The sequence below is a fragment of the Microcaecilia unicolor genome, chromosome 1 (genome assembly GCF_901765095.1).
Source record: "Microcaecilia unicolor chromosome 1, aMicUni1.1, whole genome shotgun sequence".
Classification (NCBI taxonomy): domain Eukaryota; kingdom Metazoa; phylum Chordata; class Amphibia; order Gymnophiona; family Siphonopidae; genus Microcaecilia; species Microcaecilia unicolor.
Window position 1 is genome coordinate 424,562,229 of NC_044031.1, and position 7,012 is coordinate 424,569,240.

The following is a 7,012-nucleotide window of genomic DNA, read 5'->3' on the forward strand; positions in this document are numbered from 1 at the left end:
TTAAAGTAATGTTGGACATTTTGCAGTTGCTGAAGCTTGAAAAAACAATCAGAGCAACATGATTGATGTGTGGTTCAAAAGAAAGAGTGGTGTCCAAAATAACACCCAAAACCTTGGATGTATATTCAGCTTTTAGAGAGAGATCTGGGGTAATTGATAGCTCTGGTGTTTCAACAGTTTCCTTTTTGTTCCACTGAAAGCAAACTGTTTCTTTCCAAGTAGTTTTAGATTGTGACCGTTATTATTCCTGTCAGCAGTTTGAACATTCTTGGCAGACAGATTACTGGCCTGTAGTCGTGTGGGACTGTCCCTTTCGCTGGGTGTTTTTGCAGTAAGTATGTCTTCCAAGTTGTCAACCAGTCTTCAATCTGCCTCCTTGAAGTATGCTGTCGAACTGTTCAGCTTTTCCTGGATATAAACTGGTCAGATATTTGAGCCAGAAACCATGCAGTTGGTCTTTTCCAGGTACTGTCCAGTTCTTGATCTTCTTTGCTCTTTGCGCTATTGACTAAGAGATGTCTGTGGTTGATGGTGAATGATTTCTCCTACTTCAGTTTCCTCTGCAGCTTTTTCACAGTTGCAGGCTGACTGTTAAGTGACATTTGTTCTTGTATTTCTTCTTCTTATAAGTTCCTCTAACGTTTTTCTAATTTTATAGATCTATAAAATACTGAGTGGAGTGGAACAGGTAAAAGTGAATTGCTTGTTTACTTTTTCCAAAAATACTAGGACTAGGAGGCATGCAATGAAGCTACTAAGTAGTTTTGTTTTATTTTTTGCAATATAATTTTATTGAATTTTAGGAAAATACAAATGAAAAGTAACACAAATATGTAATACAAAAGGTGATAAAGGAGAACATTGTTATTATGCAGTATAATATCATTCAATCATGTAGTGAAAATAGAATATTTTTTCCAATATATTGGTTGAACTACAACATATCTTAAAGAGTTTGTAAATATTGTTCCAGAGGATCCCAAATTTTCTTTTTAGAGAGTATTGTATGCTGTTTCTCTGCTATAGAAAATTCAAGTTTTTGATATTGTAGAACTGAATTCCAGCAGAAGTGAAGATTAAGCAGATGTGCAGATTTCCAGTTAAGTAATACGTGTTTTGGGGCTATAGTAAGTAAAATATCCAATAACCTGGCTTGTGGGATTGTAAGATTTAGTGGCTATGAGCAAGATTTGAAAATTATTATCGAGGATGATAATACCCAGTTCAATGATAAGATCTTTTGTATAATAGACCAGATGGTTTGCCAAAACTTGAAGACATGCTCACACTCATATAGCACATGAAGTAGAGTGCCAATTTTTTGGGAGCAATGCCAACATTTATCTGAAGGGCGAAGACCAACTCTCGCCAACTTACGAGGTGTCCAATTGACTGTATGACATAAGAAATACATAGACTGGAGCATCGATGCAGAGGATAAGGGTTTCAGTACCTTCGACCAGAAATAAACCATTGTTCTTCATCGAGAACATGTCCTGTGTCCGTTTGCCAGTTATTTTGAAGCGCCACATTGAAATTGTACGTTGATTTTGTTAACATTTTATATAATTTTGATGCAGTGTGACCTTCTATAAGTAAAGACTGTGCAGTGGTATAAAGAGAAGGTAACTGGCATGACAGGTGAGAAAATACAGGTGAGGCAGTGATACAGTGAGTTAGCTGTAAGCATTTGAAATAAGCAGAAGGTGGCAGAGAGAATTTTTCTACTAATTCTGAAAAAGGTCTAAAAGACTTATTATCATTGATTATATCTGAGAGAATCCAAATTCCCTTGGCAATCCATTCCTTCCAGTAGAAAGGGAGTTTATTTATCAGTATATATGAGTTATACTGTAGTGACATGTGGAGAGATGACGAAAGAGGTAGAGTAAGTAGTTTATCTATTTCCAAAAGTGATTTAACCGTAGCAGTGATTACAGAGTCTATTTTCTGAGATGGTAAGGAAGTGGAGAAAAGTAACATTGGTAGTGTAAATGGATACACCATAAGTTCTTCAAAAGTTACCACACTGGTTTATAATCAGTCTTTTGAAATATCCAGTTGCAGCCTTGTTGAGAGATAAAGGATTTATGATAGTTGAGAAAGTCTGGGAATAATACACCTCCAGCATCTTTAGTGCTTTTGAGTTTCCTAATGGCTATTTTTGACGGTTTATTCTTCCATAAAAAGCTACTGAGCAACTTATCTAATTGAGAATAAAAGGACGGAAACATTATAGGGAGCATACTAAGGATGTAGTTAATTTTAGGAGATATCATTTTAATAGTTTCAAGGCGACCCCACCATGAAAGAGAAAGAGAGGATGCCAAGAATGTAATAATAGCTTGAGGAAGTTAAGAACTGCATCAGCATTATATTGAATGGTATCAGTAAATGAAGTATATAGGTCAATTCCTAGATATCTAATTTTTGGTTTAGCCCAAACTAAATTAAAGGAGAATGCAATATCAGGAAGAGCATAAGAATTGAGCGGAAGAAGCGCTGTCTTTTGTTGATTGATTTTGTAGCCAGAAAAGTAGGAAAATGTATTAATAACTTGAAGAAGTTCAGGTATTGAATTATAGGGATCAGAGAGATATAATAAAACATCAGCAGCATAAGCCGAACACTTGACTTCAATATCTCTAAAAACAATACCTTTTATAGGAGAATGAGCCCTTATTGTGATTAGGAGAGGTTCAAGTGCTATATTAAAGAGATAAGGAGAAAGGGGACAACCTTGTCTAGTACCACGCTTGAGAATGATTCTGTCTGACAATGTGTTATTTGTGATAACTCTGGCTATAGGATTAGCATATAGTGTTTTTCTTTTACTGAGAAATTCAGGGGGACATCCAAACCATTCCAAAGTTGAGAATAGGTAATTCCATTCAACCCTATCAAAGGCTTTCTCCACATCTAGAGAGAGGGCTTCTAAAGGTCTATGATAAGAAGCAGCCAAGTGAGAAACGTGTAGAAAGAGAGGCGCGTTGTCACTGATGAACCTACCTGGCATAAAGCCAACTTGATTAGGGTGAATGATTTTTGAGATTATTTTTTTAATTCTGTTTGCTAAGATTTTAGCATAAAGTTTGTAGCCCACATTTAAGAGGGAAATAGGATATTAATTAGGAACTAACATAGGGTCTTTGTTTGGTTTAGGTATTACAGTAATAATTGCTTCAGAAAATAAACTGTGCGATACATTATCAGGAGATATGGAATTAAATAGAGGTAAGAGATTATGAGAGAGATCATTTTTAAACAATTTATAGAACTCTATTGGAATCCCATCAGGTCCTGGAGTTTTCCTATTGGGGGTGTCCCTAATTGCATTGAAGAGCTCTTGTTCTGTAATCTGTTCCTGGAGAGATTTAATATCATTCTCCGACCACTGTGGTCTCTCAATTGAAGATAGAAATTTTTCTACCATATCATGAGTGTTGTGGGATTCCGATTGGTATAAATTAGAATAAAAATGATGAAATGCCTTAGATATATCTTCTCTGAATGTAATTATTGTTTGTTTGGGTAATTTAATAACAGGAATTTGAACTATGAGTCGCTTTTTTTTAAGAAAATTTGCTAGTAATGAACTACTTTTGTCCTTTTCAGCGTAGTATTTAGAGTGAAGTTCATAAATTTGTTGTCCCGCTTTAAGACTAAGCAGTTTATTTAATTTATATTTTAAATTACATAAGGCATTGAGCAAGCGGGTGTTCCCTGACTGAATATAATTAGCTTCCGTAGCTTTAATTTGTGATTCAAGATCAGCAATTTGAGTTTTTTCTTTTTTTGCCTTGTATGAAGCCAGAGAAATAAATTCACCCCTTAAAGCAGCTTTAAAGGCTTCCCAGACCGTATTTGTATTAATTGAGGTGGGAGTATTATTTTGAAAAAATTGTTCAATAAAAGATTTAATTTTTGTGAGTACTTCTTCGTCATTAACCAAACTAGGGGACAATCTCCATACTGGGGATTTCCTGGGAGAAAAGGCTAACCAATTTAAAGTTAAGGAGAATGGTGCGTGATCAGAAACTACTATAGGTGAGATGGAGGAAGCCTTTATTGTCTCAACAAGAGAGTTGGAAATTAAAAAACAATCCAATCTGGAAAAACGTTTATGCGGAGCAGAAAAAAAGGTAAATTCTTTAGAGGTGGGATTGCATAATCTCCACAGGTCAACAAGGTGCAACTGGTCTAAAAAGGAATATAAGGTGGTGAATGATTTGGAGGGTGATAGTTTGACTTGTGAGTGTCTATCTAGGTAATAATCCATAGGAATATTAAAATCTCCAGCCATAATAATAGGAATAGGATCTAGTGACTGAATAATTTGAAAGATATTAGAGAAAAAATCAGGGGAGTCAATATTTGGAGCATAAATGATGACTAACAATATTGAACTGTTATTTAGAGAAACTTTAGCAATTATCCATCTACCCTCCGGATCAATGTGTTGATCTAGAATAGCTGGATTACTATCTTTGTGAAATAATATTGAAACCCCTTTTTTCCTTCCTTGTGCTGGAGAGTCTATGGAGGAGGATATCCAGTTAAATTGTTTAATAAATTGTAAGGTGTTGGGAGAATGGGTTTCTTGTAAGAAGATTATTTCTGGTCTGAGTTTTTTAAGATATATAAGAGCCTTCTTCCTTTTAATAGGGTATCTTAATCCATTTACATTCCTTGTCACTATATTAATAGGAAAATATGTACAATTTTGAGACGTGATAATTCAATAGGAAACACATATCAAATGTTAGTAGTCCAAAATAGTGATTAATCTGAAGGTGTTGACTGAACTATAATGTGCATACTAGACAAGAGATAGAAAGAAACGGCATAAGAACTAAATAGCTAGTTCAACCAAAATAATGTAACTTGACTATGTGAGACTGAGAGTAAAGATGAGAAAACACTCAAAGACATCCCTGTGATATACTATAAAATGAGACCAAAATTGTCTATCCAAACCCAGATATAATAAAAATATAACAATGTTTCATATTGAGATAACAGAATTATTCTTCTCAGGAGGAATGAAACATTTCAATGATAAGAAATAGCATATTAGTGTATATACTGAGATTCATACATGCACATATGCATATGCGCATGCACGTGTATTTATATATGAAATATTCAGACATACACATATCCATATATAAATACATGCACATATATAAGCTTGACTATATGCAAACAGACCTAAAGAAAAGTCATCTTTCATAATCTCCTAACTAAGAAAAACATCTTTTTGGAGAAAGAGGATTTAAACCAGATTAACGTGAAGAAGTAACAATGATATAAATCCACACAATAGCAATCAAAAAGTTTCAAGAGTCCTGCAAAATGGGAGGAAAAAAGAAAGGAGATCCCATTTTGAAAAGCACTTTTGCTTAATACCTGAGGTATAGATGATTACTGAAATGAAGGATAAGTCACGTGCCATTCCGTTTGATTGATGTTGGTCTAGGTACTGCTGAAGTTGCTCAGGAGAGTCAAAAGATTTAGTGGTATTGTGTAAAGTTACCGTCATATGAGCAGGATATTGTCATCCATACCTGGCGCCTAGGGCCATGAGGTGGGCCCTCATCTCTCTAGAAAAGCCTTCCTTTTCCTAGCTGTGGTTTTGGCCAAGTCGGGGACAATTAGAAAGCGTTTCCCGTTGAATTGAAGAATATGAGAATTCCGTGCAGCCATCAAGATCTGCAGTGCCTGTGGGAAACGCAGGAGTTTTGCCACAATTGGCCATGGTTGTTGTGATCCTTGCCTGAGCTGCGTTGGTGATCTGTGTGCTCATTCAAATTGCAGTGGAAGATCAGAAGATAAATGTAGAATTTGGGGAAGCCACGTGGTAAGGAATGTAGTTGTGTCCGATCCTTCCGCTCCTTCTTTTAGACCGATAATTCTGATATTGTTTCTCTGATTTCTGTTGGAGAGGTCCTCTATCTCCGGTTCCAGTTTACGAATATGTTGATCTGTTTTTTCCTGATACTGCGCCATATTGAGGGGAGATTGATCTGCATGTGATTCTAGCTTTTCAATCCTGACCTGAAACGCTGATAAAGAGGAGGTAAGATTTTGCAGCTCCTCTTTCAGATCAAATGTGATTTGGTAATGTTTAGTTGTAAGTTCGTTTAAGGAGCGAATTTCCTCCATGATGATTTCTAAGGCGGGAGATGGTAACTTCGCGTGTGCGGTCTTCTCTGGCGTCAGAGGATCTGTTTTTGTTCGTTTGGATCCAGACTGCAGCAAACTCAGGGAATCTGGTTTTGTTGATTTAGATAGAAACATTGTGCAGTTAGATTCATGATATAAGTAATTTAGAAGAAAAAATTCTGTTTAAATTATAGTTTGGAATGATTTTCTAGAAAAGAACAGGGGAGAGAGTTCTTCAAGCATCTGATCTCATCAGTGACTCAACAGCGCCCCCTCGAAGATACTAAGTAGTAAATTTAAAGCAAACCATAGAATATATTTCTTTACTCAACATGTAATAAAACTCTGAAATTCGTTGCCAGAAAATGTGTAAAAGTAGTTAGCTTATCAGGGTTTTTAAAAAGGTTTGGCTAATTTCTAGAAGAAAAGTCCGTAAGCCCTTATTAAGATGGACTTGGGGAAAATGAATTGCGATGAAGCTACAATGTAGTAAATTTAAAACGAATCGGAGAAAATTTTTCTTCACTCAACGTGTAATTAAACTCTGGAATTCATTGCCATAGAATGTGGTAAAGGCGGTTAGCTTAGCGGAGTTTAAAAAAAGGTTTGGATGGCTTCCTAAAGGAAAAGTCCATAGACCGTTATTAAATGGACTTGGGGAAAATCCACTATTTCTGGGATAAGAGTTCAGTTTGGTACTGTTATTTCCACTTGCTGGTAGATAATTATCCATAATGTGTCCTTCTGTCTGTCCTTCCCTTATCCTTTTTGGTCCTGTCTGTTTGTCCTGATTTAGATTGTAAGCTCTTTTGAGCAGGGACTGTCTTCATGTTCAATTGTAAAGCGC